General features: G+C 40.8%; 1 protein-coding gene across 1 annotated transcript in view; it reads left to right on the forward strand.

Moving 5' to 3' along the window:
• The first annotated feature begins 471 nt into the window (after positions 1 to 471).
• The window catches only part of CTNNA1 (catenin alpha 1), a 179,633-nt gene continuing 156,626 nt past the window's right edge, over positions 472 to 23,478 (forward strand). The window contains exon 1 of the mRNA XM_047085416.1: positions 472 to 545. The gene's annotated coding sequence lies outside the window, so the exon portion shown is untranslated. The remainder of the gene's footprint in view (positions 546 to 23,478) is intronic.

The raw sequence follows: 23,478 nt of genomic DNA on the forward strand, positions 1-23,478 counted from the left end.
ACTCCTCAGAGGAGCGTCCACAGGACTGCGTCGCCGCGCCCAGTCCCTGAGCCACCGGCTGGGGGGTGGGGCCAGCGCGGGCAGCGCCGGGAGACTCACCTGTGCGCGGAGCGGTGACTCACCTGCCCTCCCCCGCTCGCGGGCTGTTCCAGGAGTCACCGCTCCTCCTACTTACTTCTCGGAGCGGGGATGGGTGTCACTCCCGGCCCGAAAGCCCACTGGGGCCTTGGGATGAAGTAACTCAGGGTTAAAGGGCGGAGAGCAAGAGGTCCTCCTGGGGGTCCCGCCTCGGCGTCGCCAACGTCTCTCCGTCGGGACCTCACCCCCAAAGCGAGGGCCTGGAAAGCGGGGCGACGGCGGGAGGCGCCGGGAAGAGCGCGCCGGAGGGAGGTGCCGGGAAGGGCGGGCGGGGCCGGGGCCGCGGGCGGGGGGCGGGGGCGCCGCGCTGCCCATTTCCTCTTCGGAGCCGGACTGGAGGGAGACAAAGCGGCGGCCGTCGGCTTCGGGCCTCGGGAATTCTTCCTGCGCTCGCCCACTCGCCGCAGGTAACTCTTCAGGCGGACGCGGGCTCCGCACCCGGGCTGAGGGGCTCCTCTTGTGGGCGGGCCGGCCACGGTCTTCTCCGCGACGCCGCCCTGAATCGGGCTTCTGAAGGGCTGCGGTGCGGCGCCCGACCGGTTTCTCTTGCGGGGCCCCCGGCCTGCGTCCTGGAGGGGCGAGCGGGCGGGGCCGCCTCTTCCTGGCGCTGGGGAAGTTGAGGGGCCGCAGTGGCTGGAGCGGAGCGAGCTGCAGCCCCCGCGCGGACGCGCCGTTTCCTGCCGGGAAAGTTTCTCCCGGTTTCTAAACTTTGTCGCGGCCGACTCGGCGCGCGCGCCCGACCCCCTCGGCCGCCTTCCTTGTGGAGCGGAGGCTGCGCGCTGTTTCCGGTACGGGAGTGGCGGAGAGTTGAGCTTTCCTGTGAAGTGATTGTGTGGTTTGTGGTTTCCGTGGTCGCACCCTCCTCCCCCGCCTCCGAAACTTGGCTGGCGGGTGGACTTGAGGATTGCGGAGCCCGAGCTCCCGCACGCGCGGCCGGGGCGAATGTGAGAGTGCAGTGCTGTCTTTCTCGGACTGGGTCTGGCTGGGAAGGTGCGCCACACCCGAGTGGACTTTTGGCGTGTACCAAGTTAACCTTTGTTGTGCAATTACTCAGTCTATTCGTGCTGGTTAATAGGACGTACTTCCCTCTGGTTAGTTCTGGTATTCACGGGTGGCGTTGGAGTCTTTTTTGTGGACTTTTAAAGGAGTGTGCGTGTGTGAAGCACTTGTTGGAACAAATGTGGACCGAATGCCTGACCCTGGCTTGGCAGGAATGGCTTCCCAACAATGCAGGCGGCAGTTGGCTCAAACCAGGATTGGCAGAGACACCCTCATGTCCTCCTGCCTCTCTAACATTTTTTTGGTGTTTGGTTTGTACAGAATCTACAGTTTAGAAGATTATGTTAAGATATGGTAAGTCTCCAAATAAACTTAGGGCATATCGTATATATGTTGAAGGAAACGGTTACATCATTGTATTGTTGCCACAGGATAAGCATTTCCATGAGAGGATATTTTTTTTTTTTTGGCACTGACTTTTTAAAGGACACTACAGGTATATGTTACTTTAAGAAAATGTAAGTTAAATTACTGTTATTAATTAAATAAATTAAAATAATTTATACAAATTTAATTGTTATTTTGTTTCATAAGATGTTAAAAGTGGAGAAATTACCGATAGCCTCTCGCCAGTTATTTATCCTTCTTAACTTTTAAATAATAACTGTTTTATCCACTTTTCTTTCAGACCCACAGATGATTTAAGATTTCGTCTGTGCCCCCCCAAGAGCTGACAGTGTAATGTAGGGAAGGTATATAGCCTAGATGTAGTGTAGGGCAGACCCTAACAGTACTTGTGGATGGGTCAAATTTTATACACTACTAACGATAAAAGAAACTTGTGGACGCATGGAGAGGGGGCTAATAAGTTTTGTTTGGAGAAGTCCAGAAAGGCTTCTGGAAGAGAATGGCGTTTGAACTGGATGAAACATAAGTAGGGTTTTGTCAGTGGAGGAAACATAAAAGAGAAGAGGAGTTTGTGGAATTGTGACATAACTCTTCTGGTTTTCCTTAAATTTTTGGCTTTTCAGTTGTGTGTTGTTGTTGTTGTTGTGTTTTTTTTCAGTCTACTCATGCCCGAGATTCTATCCAACATGTCTCAGTTTTTCACACCATTGACGTGGCATCACCTTCATTCCCATCATCAACATTTCATTCCAGACAGTGATTGAGAGATCAGGGGTGCCTTTTCCACGGTGAGAATCTTTTCTCACAATCTCCCTGTCTTCAAACTTAGATACTAAAGTCCAAGCTTCTCTTCTTACCGTGGATGTCTCACCTGACCTACATGGTCACCTGTACACCAGAGAGCTGAGTGTCCTAGGGGCTTCTCAGCCTCAGCATGCCCAGAATGAGACACTTTTCTGGAAACCTAAACCACATGTGGAGATCAGCAGTAACTGGTAGGGTCCTGGAATTTTTTTTGAGAAAGTAATAGCCTGAGACATGACGGACAGACTGGTTGTTGCGGGTGGTGGTGTGTAGTGCTGGTGAAGATCTGGACAAGGGAACACGGTCCTCTGCTTGTGTTGAAGGTGCTGAGATAGGAATGAACTTCATGTGGCTTGAGACCTAAGAGAAGACCTGTATATCTTGAAAACTTTTGGGGTGGGGAGAAGGCCTCACATGAGATTGCAGAATGCCAGGTCACATGTTTGAATTTTATGCTAAGAGCTGTAAGCAGCTATTGTGGGGAGTTTCATGATCTGGTTTTTTTGTTTTTTTTTAAAGTTTATTCATTTATTTACTTAAAAAATTTTTTTAATGTTTATTTTTGAGGGAGAGGCAGAGTACGAGTAGGGAGGGGCTGAGCGAGAGGGAGACAGAGAATCCAAAGCAAGCTCTAGGCTCTGTCCCTGATGTCAGCATGGAGCCCTGTCAGCATGGAGCCTGACGCGGGGCTTAAACTCATGAACTGTGAGATCATGATCTGAGCCAAAGTAGGACTCCCAACCGACTGAGCCACCCAAGCGCCCCGAGGTTCGCTTATTTATTTTTGAGAGAGGGAGAGAGAGGGAAGTGTGAGTGGGGGAGGGGCAGAGAGCGGGAAGGAGAGAGAATCCCAAGCAGGCTCCATACTGTCAGTGCGGAGCCCAGCATAGGCCGAAGCCATGAATGGCGAGATTGTGACCCGAGCAGAAGTCCAAGGCTCAACCCACTGAGCCGCCCAGGCGCCTTTCATGATCTGATTTTTTTTTTTTAATTTTTTTTTTTCAACGTTTATTTATTTTATTTTTTTTGGGACAGAGAGAGACAGAGCATGAACGGGGGAGGGGCAGAGAGAGAGGGAGACACAGAATCGGAAACAGGCTCCAGGCTCTGAGCCATCAGCCCAGAGCCTGACGCGGGGTTCGAACTCACAGACCACGAGATCCTGACCTGGCTGAAGTCGGACGCTTAACCGACTGCGCCACCCAGGCGCCCATGATCTGATTTTTTAAAGGAAGAGCACTCCTGCTTGTGCTTCGAAGCCTTGTGTACAAATGAAAATAGGGAGTTAAGCAAGGAAGATGGTGGGAATGCGGTGGTGGGGATAAAGGGAGCTGTATTTTGGGGAAATGAGACAGGACTTAAATATGGATTGGATGTAGGGGTGTAAGCTTATCTGTAACTGTGTCCTCAATGATACCCCTGCTCCCATTGTATTTTGTCCCTTTCACGATGAGCTTTTAGTCATATCTCATGACTCAAGTTAGCCCTTTCCTTTCTGGTAGCAAACCTTCTCACCAGGAGGTGTCCTGCATTGTATTGTACCTTATTACTGATGTCCCTGCTTGCTTTTTCCTCCAGGAAGTGGGCTTCTGAGCCCCTTGATAACCTTAACATTTGACTTGGTACCTTGCCTGGAGGGCAAATCAGATACTTGTTGAATGAAGGAGGAAAAAAGTGGCTTCTTAGCTTGGAGTCTAGCTTGTGGGTGGAACTGTGATGGATGAGGCAGTAGTCTGATTATGGCAAACTGAAAACCATCTCCATTCCATTCTTCTTCCTTTTCTACGCGTATCTAATCAGAGATGAAATCTTCTCCATCCATTGTTCATCTTACATTAATTACTTTTTTCTGTTTTCTCTACTTCCACCGTAGTTTAGATTATCTTATCTTTGAACTATCAAAACTACTTGTTCTCTGGATAAATTGTTCTATTATTGTTTGCTTTGGTGCCTTTTTCATATTTTTTCCTTTGCCTGGAGCACTGTTCTCTTTTTCATCCATCTGACAAACTCATTTACTCTTTAAAACCCACCTTAGATGTCACTGCCTCTGGTTTTCTCTTAGAACTCAGTGCTTCTTGGGTCGTTTGTACATATTCTGTGGTTGCATCTTTTATACTGTTTGGTAAATATTTTTATGTATGCCTTCCTCCCAGCTGGGGGTTTCTTAGAAGTGAGGTCTAGGCTTTTATTTTTGACAAAACTTAAAGTATGATATACATGTAGAAGAGCGCTCAAATCATAAGAGTACCTGCTTATTGAAGTAGTTGAGTGAAGACCATCACATCCACTATCCAGACCAAGAAACAGTAAATTACCAGCCAGTACTCTGGAAATCCCTTCTTGTCAGTTTGAAGTCACTACCTGTCTCTGTGCTCATTTCAGTTTTTAATCTGATATTTGGGAACATTATAGTTGCCATAGTTAGTTGAGTGTCATAGTGTTAATTAGTGTTTGCCATAGTTAGTTGAGTGTCTTCCTGTCTTCCCCTCCAGCTTTTCAGTCTTTATACCTAAGCAGAACTCACATTCATTTGAGAAACTTACTACTATCGCCTTGTTGAACTGGTCAGACTCTGATTGGCATTCAAGGGCTTCTGAATTCTGGCCCTAACTTAACTTGTTCAAATTTATTTTCTACTGTAAATTCAAATTAATTTTCTACTTACAGTAGACGTATGTGTCCTCTGCACCTGCCAGCCATTCATACTAGAGTGCCTCATCCTTCTCTGACACAAATGCCATCCATTTATGAAGGCTTATTAACATGTTTTACCATTGAGACATTTTTCATCATGGCTGAAATGATCTTTAATTGATGAGAAATCTAAAATTTGCCCCTGATTATGACATTCTCACTATCCTGTTTTTTGGTATTTTTTTTGTTTTTTGGTGGTTAAATATATGTAACAAAATGTACCGTTTATTTTTATGTATACTGGTGGCATTGAGTATATTCACATTTTTGTGAACTTACCACCACGATCCATATCTGCAATTTTTTTCATTTTCCCAAACTGAAACTTCATATTCGTTAAACAGTAACTCCCCATTTTGCCTCTCTTCAGTCCCCTGACAACCACCATTGTACTTTTCTTCTCTTGAATTTGATTACTGTAGGCACCTCACGTAGGTGGAATACTACAGTCTTTGTTCTTTTGTGACTGGTTTATTTTACTTAGCATAATACCTTCAGGGTTCACCTGTGTTGTAGCATGTGTCAGAATTTCCTTTCTTTTTTAGGCAGAATGATACTCCATTATCTCTTCATCTGTTGATGGATACTTCGGTTGCTAGCACTTTTTGGATGTTAATAACACATCTTCACCAACACTTGTTATTTTCTTTCTTTTTAAAAATTTTATTATTAATGAGAGACAGAGTGAGCGCATGTGCACGCGAGCTGGGGAGCAACAGAGAGCAGAGGAGGGAGAGAGAGAACTCCAAGCAGGCGCTGCCCTGTCAGCGGGGAGCCTGTGGCGGGGCTTCATCTCAAGAACTATGAGATATTGACATGAGCCAAAATCAAGAGTCAGTGCTTCAAAACCACAGTGAGATACCACCTTACACCTGTCAGGCTGGCTAACATTAACAACTCAGGCAACAACAGATGTTGGCGAGGATGCGGAGACAGAGGATGTCTTTTGCATTGCTGGTGGGAATGCAAGCTGGAAAAGCCACTCTGGAGGAGGTTCCTCAAAACATTAAAAATAGAACTACCCTACGACCCAGCTAATTGCACTACTAGGTATTTATGGAAGGGATACAGGTGTTCTGTTTTGAAGGGATACATGCACCCCAATTTTATAGCAGCACTATCAACAACAGCCAAAGTATGGAAAGAGCCCAATGTCCATCAATGGATGAATGAATAAGGAAGATATGGTGTGTGTGTGTGTACACACACACACACACACACACACACACACACACACACAGTGGAGTATTACTCGGCAATCAAAAAGAATGACATCTTGCCATTTGCAACTACGTGGATGGAACTAGAGGGTATTACGCTAAGTGAAATTAGTCAGAGAAAGGCAAATATCATATGACTTCACACATATGATGACTTTAAGGGATAAAACAAATGAACATAAGGGAAGGGAAACAAAAATAATATAAAAACGGAGAGGGACAAAACATAAGAGACTCTTAAATATGGAGAACAAACAGGGTTACTGGAGGGGTTTTGGGGGGGTGGGCTAAATGGGTAAGGGGCATTAGGGAATCTACTCCTGAAATCATTGTTGCACTATATGCTAACTAATTTGGATGTAAATTAAAAAAAAATAAATTAAAAAATGTCGATAACCCTTTGAGCCACCCAGGCGCCTTTCTTTCTTTTCTTTTCTTTTCTTTTTCTTTCTTTCTTTCTTTCTTTCTTTCTTTCTTTCTTTCTTAATAGCCATCCTAATGGAAGTGAGGTGATATTTCTTTGCAGTTTTGATTTGCATTTCTCTGATAAGTGATGTTGAGCATCTTTTCATGTGCTTATGATCCATTTGTATATTTTCTTTGAGGAAATCTCTGTGCAAGAGTTTTAATTGGGTTGTTAGCTCCCTACCCCCCTTTTGAGTTATAGGAGTTTTTTATGTGTTCTGGATTTTAAAAAAATTCCAGCATAGTTAACATACAGTGTTACAGTTTCAAGTATATGGTGTAGTGATTCAACAATTCTGTGCATTACTTAATGCTCATCATAATAAGTGTATCCTTAATTCACCTATTTCACTCACCCCCACCCACCTCCCCTCTGGTAGCCATCATTTATAGTTAAGTGTCTGTTTTTTGGTTGTGTCTTTTTTTCTTTGTTTTGTTAAATTGTACATATGAGTCAAATCATATGGTATTTGTCTTTCTCTGATTCATTTCACTTAGCATTATATTTTCTGGATCCATCCATGTAGCAAATGGCAAGATTTCATTCTTTTTTATGGCCGAGTAATATTCCATTTTGTGTGTGTGTGTGTGTGTGTGTGTGTGTGTGTGTGTGTGTGTTGTAACACACACCCCACATCTACTTCATCCATTCATCAATCGATGGGCACTTGGGCTGCTTCCATAATTTGGCTATTGTAAATAATATTGCAATAAACATAAGGATGCATGTATCTTTTTGAATTAGTGTTTTCATATTCTCTGGGTAAATATCCAATAGTGGGTGTACATTCTGGATATTTATTACTTTTCAGTATATGATTTGTAAATATTTTATCTATGTTTATGGGATGATAATGTCCTTTGATTCATGAAACTTTTACATTTTGATCAAGGTCAGCTTACCTGGTTTTTCTTTTGTTGTTTGTGCTTTTGGTGTCATATGTAAATCATTGCCAAATCCCATAGCATGGAGCTTTTTATGCTTTTTTTCTCCCCTCAACTACACGGTGGACATCTTGAGGGAAGGAACTAAGTTACTATTGTAGCTGCTTTACCCTTCAGCACAGTGAGCACATGGTGAACAAGGAGAAAGTAGGGAAAAATTTTTTTTAATGTAATTTTTAAATGGTCATAACGAACACTCAAGATTTATGTGTAGGGTGGGGTGTTTCCTGCTATTGGTGATTTGTCATTGATTATGTCTGTCTCATGAATTAGGATGATAACGTGTTTTTAGGCGTTAGACTGTGTGAGCACAGGAGGGGCAGAGAGAGAGGGAGACAGAATCCAAAGCAGGCTCCAGGCTCTGAGCTGTGAACGGTGAGATCATGACCTGAGCCACCCAGGTGCCCCAGGGAGGAGTTTTGTTTTGTTTTGTTTTGTTTTTTTTAATTTTTATTTATTTATTTTTTTATTTTGAGAGAGAAAGCACGGGAGGGGCAGAGAGAAAGGAAGAGAGAATCACATTTAGGCTGTGTGCTGCCAGTGCAGAGCTGGATGCAGGGCTTTGAAGTCAGGAACCATGAGATCAGGACCTGAGAAATCAGGAGTTGGACACTCAACCAGCTGAGCTACCTAGCCTTCCTTAGGAGTTTTTAATCTTTTAAGTCCCAGCTGGAGAGCTTAGAGTTTGAACTTTGCTATCTGTGTAATGAATAAGAGAATTTATGAAGTATATTTATTTAAACTTCTAATGTGATAAAATGATAAAATTTAATTCCTGAACAGGAAATGTTTTTATTCATATTAAGTGGGTTGTCTTGCAAGTAAAACTAGTGAGCTAGTTCAGTACTTAAATAGCATTAAATTGCAGGTTTACCTTCCTTAAGACTCTTCTAGACCTTAAAATCTTTTGGTAGATGCCGAGCTCCTTCAGGGTAATTACATCCTTCTGAATCTTTGACTCCTATGATACCTGACTCATTTTTTTTTAATTAAAAATTTTTTTTAATGTTTATTTACTTTTGAGAGAGAGAGAGACAATGAGACAGTATGAGCGGGGGAGGGGCAGAGAAAGGGAGATGCAGAATGCAAAGGAGGCTCTGAGCTGTCAGCATAGAATCAAGCTCATGACCTGAGCCGAAGATGGTTGAAGACGGATGCTTAACCGACTGAGCCACCCAGGCGCCCCTGATTCATTTATAAACCCATAGCAGATACTCTTCAACAAATACTGAATTAGTTATAGTAGGTATACATATGCTATATATAGGATTGTGCCAAGGGGTGGAGGCATGGTTTTACATCCAGTTTATTAAAGTTAAAAAAAAATTTTTTTTTTAATGTTTATTCATTTTTGAGAAACAGAGACAGAGCATGAGTGAGGGAGGGGCAGAGAGAGAGGGAGACAGCCAGTCAAAGCAGGCTCCAGGCTCTGAGCTGTCAGCACAGAGCCCGAAGCTGGGCTTGAACTCATGGACCACGAGATAATGACCTAAGTTGAAATTGGACGCTTAACTGGCTGAGCCACCCAGGCGCCCCTTATTAAAAAAGTTTTTTGTAATAAAGCTCATAGCACCTAAAGATAGACACTGGTAACGTTTTGGTGTACATCCTCTAATCTTTGTTTTTGGGTATGTATATTGACAATAACTTTTATAAAAATTAGTTTTTACTTTGTCTTCTTTTGTAATCTACTGTTCATTTGTCGTAATTTGAACATTTCCCCTATTAGTAGGATAAGATTAACCTTTATTTTATGTATCCCTTTGAAAAAGGAAACACCACCAAATATACTAGACAGTGACATCAATTGTAAGACCCATCCAGATGTTAGAGGCTTAAAAATGTGAAATATGTATGCTTAGAACTGATGATATATGATTAATTGCACAGTACCGATATAGCATATTAATGATCACCTACTATTCCATTTTGTAGGTTCTTTTTGATCAGCCCTATTAGACATTTAGTTTGCTTGTAGAGCCTTGTTAGTGTAGCTCAATCTTCTCCCCATCTTTGATTATTTCTTGAGGTTAACTTGGAAAAGGTTTGCTACTCTTAAAATATTTTTTTAATTATAGTTAAACATACATAAGATAAAACTTCCCATTTTAATAGTTGTTAAGTGTATACTTCAATGGCCTTAAATACATTTATGATGTGCAACCATCATCACTATCTATTTTCGGAACTTTTTTGTCATCCGAAACAGAAACTTTGTATGTATTTGACAGTGACTTCCCATCCTCCCCTCTACCCAGCCTCTGATAACCTCTCTTCTACTTACTGTCTCTATGAATTTGCCTATTTTAGGTACTTCATATAAAAGTGGAACCATACAATATTTGTCCTTTTGTGTCTGGCTTATTTCACTTATTGATACAATGTTTTTAAGGTTCATTCATGTTGTAGCATGTGTCAGAATTTCCTTTTTTTTTTCCCTTAAAATTTTTATTGTGGTGAAATAAACATAAAATTTACTATCAATGGGGTGCCTGGTTGGCTCAGTCGATTAAGCATCTGACCTTGGCTCAGGTCTTGATGTCGCAGTGAGTTAGAGCCCCGTGTTGGGCTCTGTGCTGACAGCTCAGAGCCTGGAGCTTGCTTTGGATTTTGTGTCTTCTTCCTCTTTCTCTACCCCTCCCCTGGCTCTCACTCTGTCTCTCTCAAAAGTAAACATTAAAAAATTCAATAAAATTTGCTACCATTGATTAATGATTTAGTTTAAATATTTATTTTGAGAGTGAGAATCCCAGGCAGGCTGTGTGCTGACAGGGGAGAGAGAGACTGATGTGGGCTCATTTGTGACCTGAGCTGAAATCAAGAGTTGGTCGCTCAACGGATTGAGCCACCCAGGTGCCCTTTTGTGTTTTTTTAGAGAGATAGAGATTGTGTGCACGTGTGTGTAAGAGAGCTAGCGTGGGGGAGGGCCGAGGGAGAGACAAAATCTCAAGCAGGCTCCATGCCAAGTGGGGAGCCCCATGCAGGACTCAATCTCAGAACCCTGAGCTAAAATCAAGAGTTGGATGCTTAACTGACTGAGCCACCCATTTGTCCCTAAAATTTACTCTTACCTAGTTTTAAGCCTACAGTTCTGTGATATTAATTAACATTTATGTTGCAGTGCAACCTTACCGCCATACATTTCTAGAAATCTTTTTATCTTGTAAAAGTAAAACAACTCCCCATTTTTATTAAACAACATTATGAACTCCCCATTTCTTTCTTACTCCAGTTTCTGGCAGCCACTATTCTACTTTGTCTCTTTGACTGCTCTTGGTACTTCATAAAAGAATCATGTAGCATTTGTCTTTATGTCTTGTTTTACTTATTAACTATTTACTTATTAACTAATTCACTTATTAACATATACTATGTCTGTATGTCTTGTTTTACTTATTAACATAATATCCTCAAGATTCATTCATGTGGTAGCATATGGAAATTTCCTTCCTTTTTAAGGCTGAATAATATTTTTTTCTTTCAACTTTTTTTTTTTTTTTTTTTTTTTTTTTTTGGGACAGAGAGAGACAGAGCATGAACGGGGGAGGGGCAGAGAGAGAGGGAGACACAGAATCGGAAACAGGCTCCAGGCTCCGAGCCATCAGCCCAGAGCCCGACGCGGGGCTCGAACTCACGGACCGCGAGATCGTGACCTGGCTGAAGTCGGACGCTTAGCCGACTGCGCCACCCAGGCGCCCCAAATATTTTATCATATGTATGTATATATACACACACCACATTATGCTTATTCATTCATTTCTTGATGAATGATTACTTCCATATTTTAGCTACTGTGAATGCTGCTATGAACATGAATGTACAAATATCTCTTGGAGACCCTGCTTTCACTTTTGGATATACCCAGAAGAATTGCTGGATTATAGGGTACATTTATTTTTAATTTTTTGAGGAACTGTCAAACTTACCACTTTACATTCCTACCAGCAGTGCCCAAGGGCTCTAATTTCTCTATTTCTTTGCCAATACTTGATATTTTCTTTTTTTCTTTTTTTTTATGGTAGCCATCCTAATGAATTTGAGGTGGTATTACATTGTAGTTTTTTTTTTTTTAATTTTTTAACGTTTATTTATTTTTGAGAGACAGAACATCAGCAAGGGAGGGGCAGAGAGAGAGGGAGACACAGAACCCAAACCAGGCTCCAGGCTCTGAGCTGTCAGCACAGAGCCTGAAGCGGGGCTCTAACTTAACAAACTGTGAGATCATGACTTGAGCCGAGGTCAGATGCTTAACCAAGCGACCCACACACCCTCATTGTAGTTTTGATTTGCATTTCCTAATGATTGGTGATGTTGAATATCTTTCATGTGTTTTTTAAAATTTTTTTTTTTTTCAACGTTTATTTATTTTTGGGACAGAGAGAGACAGAGCATGAACGGGGGAGGGGCAGAGAGAGAGGGAGACACAGCATCGGAAACAGGCTCCAGGCTCTGAGCCATCAGCCCAGAGCCCGACGCGGGGCTCGAACTCACGGACCGTGAGATCGTGACCTGGCTGAAGTCGGACGCTTAACCGACTGCGCCACCCAGGCGCCCCTTCATGTGTTTTTTAGACATCCCTATATCTCTGGAGAAATGTCTATTCAAATCCTTTGCACATCATTGGGTTGTTGTTTGGTTTTTAGTTTTAGGAGTTTTCTCTATTTTCTGAGTATTAATCCCTTATCACATATGACTTGAAAATACTTTCTTCCATTCTCTGGGTTGCCTTTTGATTCTGGTAATAGTATCCGTTGATACACAAAAGTTTTCATTTTGATGAAGTGCAATTTATCTATTTTTTTCTTTTGTTACATGTGTCTTTGGTGCCATATGCAGGAAGTCATTGCCAAATCCAGTGTCATGAAACTTTTACCCTGTGTTTTCTTGTAAGTTTTATGGTTTTAGCTCCTACATTTAGGTCTTTGATTCATTTTGAGTTTATTTTTTCTTTATGATGTTAGGTAATGGTCCAACATCATTCATTTGCATGTGGTTATGCAAGTTTACTCAAGACCATTTGTTGAAAAGACTGTCTTTTCCTCATTGACTGATTTTGACACCTTTGTCAAAAATCGTTTGACAGTAAATGTCAAATTTGACTGTAAATGTCATTTCTTTCTGGACTGTCTGTTCTGTTCTGTTGGTCTATATGTCTGTCTTTATGCCAGTACCACACTGTTTTGATTACTGTAGCTTTGTGTTAAGCTGATGTCAAAATAGCTCTTGAAGCTAACAATATTTTGTATTATTCTGTGGTTTAGTTGTATGTACGTGCTGTTGTGAAAATCAAATGAATCCATTTAACTTTCCTGTGTTTTGATTGTTGAAGTGATTACACAATTGTTTGAGTTTGTTAAAACTCAAGGAATAGTATAACAGAGTGAATTTTAGTGCATATTAAAAGTGATACAATAGGTAAATATAGGTTTTTTTCAAGTTTGATTACTTCCTCAGCCCAAATCATTTTTTCCTCATGAGTGACTGTGAAGCCACACCCTTAAAAGTAAAAGTATTCTGGGGCGCCTGGGTGGCTCAGTCGGTTAAGCGTCCGACTTCGGCTCAGGTCATGATCTCATGGTCCGTGAGTTCGAGCCCCGCGTCGGGCTCTCTGCTGACAGCTCAGAGCCTGGAGCCTGTTTCCGATTCTGTGTCTCCCTCTCTCTCTGACCCTCCCCTGTTCATGCTCTGTCTCTGTCTCAAAAATAAATAAACATTTAAAAAAAAAAAGTAAAAGTATTCAAGAATTTTCATTATAATGTCCATGTTAGCAGATTTAAGTCTTTTTTTTTTTTTAATGTTTACTAACTTTGAGAGAAAGAGAGAGCATGTGTGTGAGTATGAGTGGGGGAGGGACAGAGAGTGAGGGAGAGAGAGAATCCCAAGCAGGCTCCCCATACTTCTGTCAGTGCAGAGACAGGACTTGACATGCTCAATCTCAGGAACTGTGAGAGATCATGACCTGAGCCGAAATTATGAGTCAGAAACTCATGAGTCAGATGCTCCAGGTGCCCCTGGAGGATTTAAGTCATATTAGTACCTTCTATTTTCTTTTAAGAAAAAAAGTTAAATACATCAGGCATCTGTGAGCACTTCATGGAACAACAGTTTGTAAAATTTGCCCAGATGTGAGTGTGCTAGCTTCCAGACCTTAAGGGTGTTTGTACAGTGTGTTGATCAGCTCAGCCCCTCACATGGTGGGCTGGCTTGAACGTGCTGAACAGTGTGGGGAAGTGGACAGTCTGGCTTGACTTGCCCTGTCTCATGCTGTTTGCTCACTTGCAAGAGCACTATACTAAATTTATGTGTTATTGAAAGTTCAAAATGTGCAGAAATAACCATGCTTCAAAATAAAACTTCAACATTGCTCTTTCTCTGTTGGAGCCGCTAAATGTTCATTATTTTCTTCTTTAGTTTTTTTCATAGCTATCAAACTTCTCTATGTGACAGTGTGCCCCTAGCCCCATTTCTAATGGAGCTTGAAATTAACATGATTTCTGTTTACTTGTTGATGGACTGTCATCTATCAACCCCAGTTTTTGATAGTGATTTAATTTGTGCTTTTTCAGTGGCTCAAGTTTGGAGTAATGCATATAATGTAAATATGATTTGAAAGGCAACTTTGAGTGTTCCTTAAAAAAAATTTTTTTTTAATGTTTATTTATTTTTGAGAGAGACAGAGACAGAATGCGAGTGGGTTAGGGGCAGAGAGAGAGGGAGACACAGAATCCGAAGCAGACTCCAGGCTCCAAGCCGTCAGTAGAGAGCCCAACCTGGGGCTCGAACTCACGTGCTGTGAGATCATGACCTGAGCAGCAGTCGGCCGCTCAACTGACTGAGCCACCCAGGCGCCCCTTGAGTGTTATTTTAAATGTTTGTAATATAGATTGGTCATTTGGAACAAGTATTACATGAATAGTGTGATTTGGTTTAAAAAAAATTTTTTTTAATTTGAATTTGTTTTTTTAATGTTTTTTTATGTATTTTGAGAGGAAGAAGAGAGAGAGAGCGCGCTAACAAGCAGGGGAAGGGCAGAGAGGGAGAGGTGGAATAACAAGCAGGCTTTGTCAGCACAGAGCCCGATGTGCTGTCACAAACTGAGATCATGACCTGAGCCAGGATCCAGAGTTGGATGCTTGGTGCCCCTGGGTGGCTCAGTTGGTTAAGAGTCTGACTCTTGATCTTGGCCCAGGTCATGATCTCATGGTTCTTCGTGGGTTTGAGCCCTGTGTCTGTGCTGACAAGTGCAGAGCCCACTTGGAATTTTCTCTCCTTCTCTCTGCCTCAACCCCACTCGTGCTTGTTCTCTCTCTCTCTCTTCAAAATAAATAAATAACTTGGAAAAATTAAAAAAAAAAGATGCTTAACCAGCTGAGCTGCCCAGGTGCCCTGGGTTTTAAAATTTGTTGTCACCTGGGGGCGCCTGGGTGGCTCACTGGGTTAAGCATTGGACTCTTGATTTGGGTTCAGGTCATGATCTCATGGTACTTGGAATACAGCCCCAAGTCAGGCTCCATGCTGACAGAGTGGAGCCTGCTTGGAATTCTCTCTGCCTCTTTATCTCTGTCTTTCTTTCTCTCTGTCCCTCCCCCTCCCCCTTGCACTCTCACTCTGTCTCAAAAATAAAGTAAATATACTTACAAATTTTTGTCGTCTGTCCCATGTTCCAATTATAGTAGAAGAGCAGGAATTACACTGTGGTAGTTGTTATAATTTTAAACTGTAAAGTTTTTTTAAAAGAGACTTCCAGGGCTTTAGAGAAGAAACAAACTATCATTTGCCTTAAAATATTGTAATGAATAATTTATTATTATTTTTAAAAAATATTTATTTTGAGAGAGCGTGTGTGGGTGCATGCAAGCGGGGGAGGAGCAGAGAGAGGAAAGAGAATCCCAAGCACGCTCCTCCATTTACTGACTGAGCCACCTAGGTGCCCCTGTAATGAATAATTTGATCCAGTTTAATCTCAGTGTTAAATAACTAGTCTTATTCCTTAATTGCTAATTTAAAGACTAGTTCTATTCTGGATTGCTTAATTTTGGCTATTGCATTTAACTGTACTGAGCTGTGGATTTCCCTCATTTTCTTATTCTGAGATTTCATTATTAAATATTGTCATAAATAAGTGGACCATCATTTACATTTTCAAAATGTTTTATTGTATCATTTTTGTTTTGTTTTGTTTTTGTTAATATTTGACATGAATTGAAGATGTGAATTGGAAGCCTGTTTAATTATTAGGTTACATAATCCTCTACTGGTTTATTAACCAGGTAGAACTGCAGACTGTTCTGAAAACTGAAAGTGCTATCATAACTCAGGAAATGCATTCAGTGTGGCCCATTTCAAGTGACATGAAGGATAGGAGCCTTTGCTAATAGTCTGTTTACCCTGTGCAGCTCTGATACATGCTTTTCTTTGCAAGCAAAGATGCATTGTGAACTATTCTCTCATGGTATGATGAATATTTCATTATGTTAAATATTTCAATATTAATCTAGACTCTTAATCATGGTTTGTGAAAAATGATAGTGCAGTGAATAAGGCAGAAGCTGAAAGGGTAAGTCAGTGTTCATGGGGTTTTCTGTTTGTGGGGATCTCTGAATTGGTAAAGGTTTCTTACAGTCATCTTTTATCATTTTCTTGCTTCCTTGGACCTAAGGGTCATCATATTCTTAGAAAAGCTGTAGTCTGACTTTGAAGTGTATCTTTAGAAACCTGTCATTTTGCAGAGAAGTGGCTAAGTGAAATGTGAGCTTGATCTCTTGGGAGGAGGAGGGAAAACCAGGGAAATGGCAATACTTGAGAGAAATTTAAGCTTCTTTGGGGTCATTAAGACCAGTGAAAGACATATTGTTTTCTAGGTATCTTTATTGAGTCAGGGTCAGAGGCAGCATTTAGTTTGCTTTATCTCTACTTCAGTGGGAAGGGTTCAATTAAATACAGTAAGTCTGCCTTTCAAAGCACATGCTGGGAGATGTTAAGAATGTGTAAGTCACCTTTGCTAACCTCAAGAAGTTTACAAACTAATGGGATTATTAGTCTTGCTATAGCAGTCTATACTTACTTTTGCTAATCTGTAAGAAGAGACATTTCTTATTTCTTTCCTCAAGTGCTAATGTTGCTAGATGAAACCTAAAACAGTCAAGGCAGGTATTAATCATTTATAGATTGTTACTAGGTGAAAGTTATCATGCTCAAAAAAGCCATGGTCCCTGTGTTCAAAAGGGAGTTCCCAGTTTCCTGGGAGACAGATGCACTGACAGTGCTGTGTGGCAAGTACTATAATAGAGATACTTGTGAAGTGCTGGGGGAACCCAGAAAAGAGGCAGCAGTTCTTTCTGTGGGAGCAGAGGACATTTGTGTGAGTCTTGAAGGAAGATGGAAAAGTCTGGAAAGATGCTTTGGGCAGAGGAAAGGGCTTTTATAAAGGCCTGGAGACATGAATGTGCATTGGAGAAGAATTTCACGGAGTGGATGTAGGTGACTAGTCTGTTAGGCTAGTTGCAGTCAGGTTTGTTTACAGGAGTTTGGGTTTCACCCTGTTTGTGGTGGGGAAGTAGTCCCTCAGCCTTTGAGGAGTGGATTCTATGATAATGATAAATTAGGCTGTCTAGATAATGATTGGAAATGAGAAGACTTCTAGATATTTTAAACCAGAATGTAGGCCAGAGCCCAGAGATAGGAAGGGTTAGTAGAGTCAGGTATTTACTGATGTACAGAGGAGGGGTAGGGAAGAGGATGAGAGGCCTAGAGTCTCCTTCTAGGGTAGCTGGTTGGGTGCATCTTTGGTCAGCAGAAATGGAGAAAGCCAAAGAGGGAGAAGATTTGGAGGAAAAAGCTTGGCTTATGGCCTATGGAGTTTGAATAACTTAGCTCTTCAGTTGCTTGTTGGGAAAAGTCCTTTAGATTGGAGAAATGCTGCTCTGGCCACTTCTGACATTCACTGTGGTAGCTGTGAAAAGGTGTAATTTGCTTCTTTGTTTTTTGGAGGGTGGATGGGTGGAGGGGTTGGTTTTAGGGTTTCTTAAGTAGTATTATAAACTATAAGAATAGAATGGGTCCAGTGTATTTAAAAAATATATATGTGTATATATTAAATAAATATATATAATTAAAAAATATATATTTTAAATATGTTTAAGTAATCTCTACACCCAGTGTGGGGCTTGAACTCAAAACCCTGAGATCAAGAATCTACGTGCTCTTCTGACTGAGCCAGCCAGGTGCCCAGGGCCCAAAGTATTTTTAAATTGGGAAATATAAAGACCAAACCTCTAATGCCTTTGATTTCTTTGCTTATCTTCAAACCTTATTTTTTGTCATTTAAATATTTATCTTCTATTTTTCACTCATGTTTGTTCTTGGAAGTCGTCAAGGTTCTTTGTTGCCATTGTCTCCTCTTATAGCCTGAAACAGTATCCTTCCTCCCCCCTCTCCTACAAGAGATCCTCAGTGAGGACTCCCTGACCTTTTGGGGACTCCCTCCTGGATATTCCTCTTGTACACTGATGTATTACAACTATTTTCTGTTGTATTGTAACTATTTACCTGTCTAGACTGAGCTCTTTCCCCCACCTTTTTTTTTTTTTTTTGAAAATCTTCAACTGTATAGAAAAGTTGAAAATAATAGAGTGAGCACTTGATTCATCAATTCACTTAGATTCACCAGTTGTTAACATTTTTCATGTTTGCTCAGTTGCTTTATATAAGCTTTTTTTGAGGCATTTGATAGTGAACTGTTGATACCAGGGAACTTCACCCTTAAATTCTTCAGCATATAATTCCTAAGAATAAGACACTGCCTTTACCTAACTACAGTATCACATGAGAAATTCTATGTCACAGGAGAAATTTTACATTGATATAGTAACATAATTCCATTTAAAGAGAGGTCCAAAAATCTTGTTGGTTCTCCCTGGGAACTTAGGAACTTGGGAGAAATGCACTCTTACATCCTACCCTAGACCTACTAAATCACAATTTGCCTTTTAGTAAGATTCCCAGAAGTACTTACTGATCTCATGGTATAGTCCGTAGTCCTATTAAATTCAAACAGTTGTCCCAGTGATGTTTTTTATGGTTTTGTTTTTTTTTTTTAAATGCAGGAATCAATAAAAGGTCACATACTGCATTTAGTTGTCATGTCTCTGTAAAGTATTTCTGTCTCCCTCGTCAAATTGGCACTTTGGAAGAGTTTAGGCCCGTTTTGTAGATGCTCTACGGTTTGGATTGGTCTGATTGTTTTAATTTTTGGCAGTACTATGTATGTGATGATGTATCTTTCTGAGGGCATCTCAACAATTGTCACATTGTTCTGGTGGTGATGCCAAGTTTAAACACGTGATTAATTAGCATCTGCCAGATTTCTCCCTTGTAAAGATCCCTATTTCCTTTTGTACTGTTGGGGAGGAAGAATTTCCTTTACCCTTAAGATCCTTCTAGCTGGACTAAGAACCAAATAGACATTAGACTGATTAATAGGAGAAAATCGAATTTAATAATGCACGTAAGGTGGGGCACCTGGGTGGCTCAGTTGGAAGACCATGCAACTCTTGATACCGGGTTTGTGAGTTCAAGCCCCATGTTGGGTGTAGAGATTACTTAAAAATAAAATAATAAAAAAAAAGTGTATGCAAGGGGAATCTAAGCAAACATGGAAATTCCAAAGACAGGCAACAAAATGCTTATATGAGCTAAGGAGAAAGATAGGGGCCTAAGGATATGAAGGAGAGAAAGACCATTAGAAGGAAGGTGAAAGGAGACATTTGGAAAACAAAGGTTGCCCTATTAGTAGATAATTTTCTTAGGTAAAGATAATTTGTTAATAGCTGTCTTCCTAATACAAGCAGGCAGTTGAGGGGGAGGTAGAGAGCTTTTACTGAATCTGCTGGGTTTTGATTGCTTTTAACTCAAAATGTTCATGCCAAAGTGGCCCATTTGGAGGAGGCCTGCCCCTGGTCCTCACAGTACTTAATAATTAATTGCTGTGATGATCTGATAGGGAATTCTTTAAGAAAAAATTTTTCTTAATGTTTATTTATTTTTGAGAGGGAGAGAGAACAAGCAGGGGAGGGGCAGAGAGAAAGGAAGACATAGGATCCGAACCGGGTTCTGTGCTGACAGCAGAGAGCCTGATGTGGGGCTCAGACTCACAAACCTTGAGATCATCACCTGAGCTGAGTTGGCCACTTAACCGACTGAGCCACCCAGGTGCCCCTTTTTAATTGTTTTTTTTTTTAATGTTTATTTATTTTTGAGAGAGAGGGAGACACATGGAGCGTGAGCAGGGGAGGGGCAGAGAGAGAGGGAGACAGAATTTGAAGCAGGCTCAAAGCTCTGAGCTAGCAGCACAGAGCTGAATATGGGGCCCAAACTCACAAACCCTGAGATCATGACCTGAACCAAAGTCAGAAGCTTAACCAACTGAGCCACCCAGGTGCCCCTAAGAGGGATTTCTAATTAGTCTTTTTGTCCCTTGCACGTAGCAGGATCCTAGGATGTGGTAGATGGTCAGTGAATGGCAAAATAGATTATCACTAATGACAAAATTAGTTTCATCAGTATTAGAGACAATTCTTATTTTCACATTCAGTCTGGGTAACTTCCTAGACTCATTCCAAGTTCAGGCATCTTTTCTCCTGGCTCTCCAAGAGTACAGTCCTCTTCCTGTGGGCTTCTCCTCAGCTGTGTGAAAAATTTCTCTGCCTTTTAGTCTCATTGTTCTAAAACAAAAACCTCTTTTCCCTTTTGTCTCTCATTTCTTTTGTGTGAGTCCAGATGCTGGTTTCATCTTACTTGCTTTTTTGACCAGAGTCATTCCAGTTTCTTATGGAAACAGGGACTTCCTGTGCGTCTATAATCAGTTGTCTGTTACAGTGGCTTAGTGCAGCTTTCTGAGGAACACTCTTCTGTTGTTCATGGTCTCAGCCATATGGGGTAGAAGGTGAATACAGGAATAGAGATATTCAGTTCATACTGTATAAACACTCACTTCAGCAGCTTTGGAGCTTTTTGTTTTTTCCTTCCCTTGATCTTATGTGTTTTCTTGTTGTGTGTTCCAGACACATAGGCCTTCTCTTTCTCTAAGTCCCAGGAGATGTACTTTGTTACCTCAGCCTGAACGCTTTTCCCCCAGAAACTTACTTGCCTGACTCTTCCCTTGACTTTCAAATTTCATTTAAAAAGTTATCAAGATAGAAAGGCCCTTGAAGGACCCCATCTAATTCCATTACCATTGTCCTGGTTAATTTTCTTCCTAACACTAATATAGTCTAGTTTACTTATGTATCCTATTACTATAATGTTGTTTCATGAAGGCAGGGTTTTTTGGTTTTGTACCATGCTGTTAGGAATAGTGCATACATGGAGAAAGCACTCAAATATGTGCTGTTGGAGTTGCTGAATGGTTGACTGAATATTGTTTTTTTAGTTTTACCTTTTATCCTTTGCTTAGTGCTTTTGCTAATCATTGTGTCTCCTGATGATTGTGGAATGACAGTGTTTTCATTCAGTTGTTCTTGTGTTTCCTTACTGTTTTTGGTGCTTTCAAGAAAACAAGAAAAGGAACATAATAAGTGATTAAAAGTTTTATTACAAAAATAATTATAATTTTTATAAAATAATCATTATCATCAAAATCGTTAAAATTTAATAAATATCTACCCAAGTGTCCTTTTTCTCATAGATTTGTATACCTGAAAGGAAAGGGACAGCTTCTACTATGTGCCATATAAGTGCCTGATATAAAATGTATTTGGGTATGATGATCACATAGAAGTCATTGTTTAATGTAATGCAGTAGATGGGAGACTTTTTACTCTTTTTTTTTTTAATTAAAAAAATTTTTTTTTAACTTTTATTTTTGAGAGAGCGAGTGAGCATGCACGCAGGGGAGGGGCAGAGAGAGAGACACACACACACAGAATCCGAAGCAGACCCTAGGCTCTGAGCTGTCAGCACAGAGCCCCCCACCTGGGGCTTGACCTCACAGACCATGAGATCATGACCTGAGCTGAAGTCGGACGTCCCACCGACTGAGCCACCCAGGCACCCTGGGAGACTTTTTACTCTGATGATGTTTTGGCTCTTATTTATTTATTTAGTTAGTTATTTAGTCATTAATTTTTACATTTATGAGAGAGAGACAAAGTGAGCAGGGGAGAGGCAGAGAGAGAGAGGGAGAGAGAGGATCCCAAAGCAGGCTCTGCACCATCAGCAGTGCAGAGCCCCTTGGGGGGCTTGAACTCACCATGAAATCTTGACCTGAGCTGAAACAAGAGTTGCTTGCTTAACTGACTGAGCCAGGCAGGTGCCCCTATTTATTTATTTATTTATTTGTTTGTTTATTTATTTAATTTATAAAGTTTATTTACTTAGCTGAAACCAAGACTTGGGATGCTTAACCCACTGAGCCACTAAGGCACCCCTGTGTTTTCATACCTCTTATTTTCTTAGCCCTTCTTCTTCCTTCTGCCTCTATTCCCATCCTGTTTACATTTTAGAAGAAAGTGACAGGCTTGGTGGGAGGGAATTTAGTAAAATTGGCATATGTCAGAGTGAGTCTTAATTATAAGGGTTCCTTGTGGGTTTTTTTTTTTTTTTTGACAGTTACTGGAAGATTGGAGAGTTGAGATTCCAACATCGTGTTAATAACTCTGTTTAATGCAGATGCAACTTGGCTTCCCTGTTACTGCATTGAGGAATCCACAATCCTATATCTTGTGCAATGTGACAGTTAACCATTACTGTGGGTACTTTTAATTTTAAAATTTCCTGATTTGCATTTAAATGAATCATCCTAACATTGCATCAACTTAACCTTGCTGGTAAAAAAAAAATGGCACGGAGTAGCATGGTAAGGATATTCTAAAGCCTTGGATTGGACAGGTTTTAAGAATGATGTGGCCATTCTGTTGTAAATGAACATTTAATGTCTTTAGAGAAGGTATGTAAGCTCTTCTCACCAATGAGGCAGTTTGCCAACAATCAGCCTCCTTGGTTCTGATGGAACTATCCTTTTATTTTCTGCTCATTGCTTCTCCATTCCTCTTTCTATCATAAAGATTGCTAGTCATACGCCTACATCTCTACCCCTTTCTGAATTTATAGCGAACTTTTGCGTAATAGCCAGGATTGCTATTTATAAGGTAATGAAGACTGAATAACTACAGTTTAATTTTTTATTTAGTTCCACTAAGCATGATCCCTCCTGGAAAAACCTAAGGTTGCTGTAATTCATTAAGGTTGGCTAGCTCTAGTAGGTTTTGTAATAGATCTTGTGAAGGAGTGCTCTGTAAGTTAATTGGAAAACTAGAAACTGCCAACAGTTTAAAAGTTATTTGTTTAGCTACTCTAAATAATACCATTAGTTGTAGAGAAGCAGAAGATATGACAAAGATTAAGGCAGGAGCTTTGTCTTGGTAGGCTTGTAAATATTTTAAAATCAGTTTGCATAAATTCATTTCAACTAATACTGTGTCTGCTCTGCATAAAGCAGCTTGCCAGCAACTTAGGAGATATAAAGAAGCATAAGCATAGTTATCATCCTTAAACTTAAAATATAGCTGGGAAAGCCATAGGTTAAACTTGGGAAAAATTAATTACATTTAATAAAATAATTCACAAGCTGTTGAGAGAATGCAAATGAAACAAATACTAGAATTTCAGTGCTGGAAGGACTTGGAGCCTGGGATTCAACCCCCTTTATTTTATAGGTGAGAAAACTGAGGAGCCAGTAAGGTAACTGGACTTGCCCAAGTCAGAGAGTAAGTTAGTGACAAAGCTAGTACCAGAAGCCATGTTC

This window comes from Lynx rufus, unplaced genomic scaffold (assembly GCF_022079265.1).
Source record: "Lynx rufus isolate CCGP_SWC_20201006 ecotype Redwood Valley unplaced genomic scaffold, mLynRuf1.p SCAF_1, whole genome shotgun sequence".
In the NCBI taxonomy this organism is placed as follows: domain Eukaryota; kingdom Metazoa; phylum Chordata; class Mammalia; order Carnivora; family Felidae; genus Lynx; species Lynx rufus.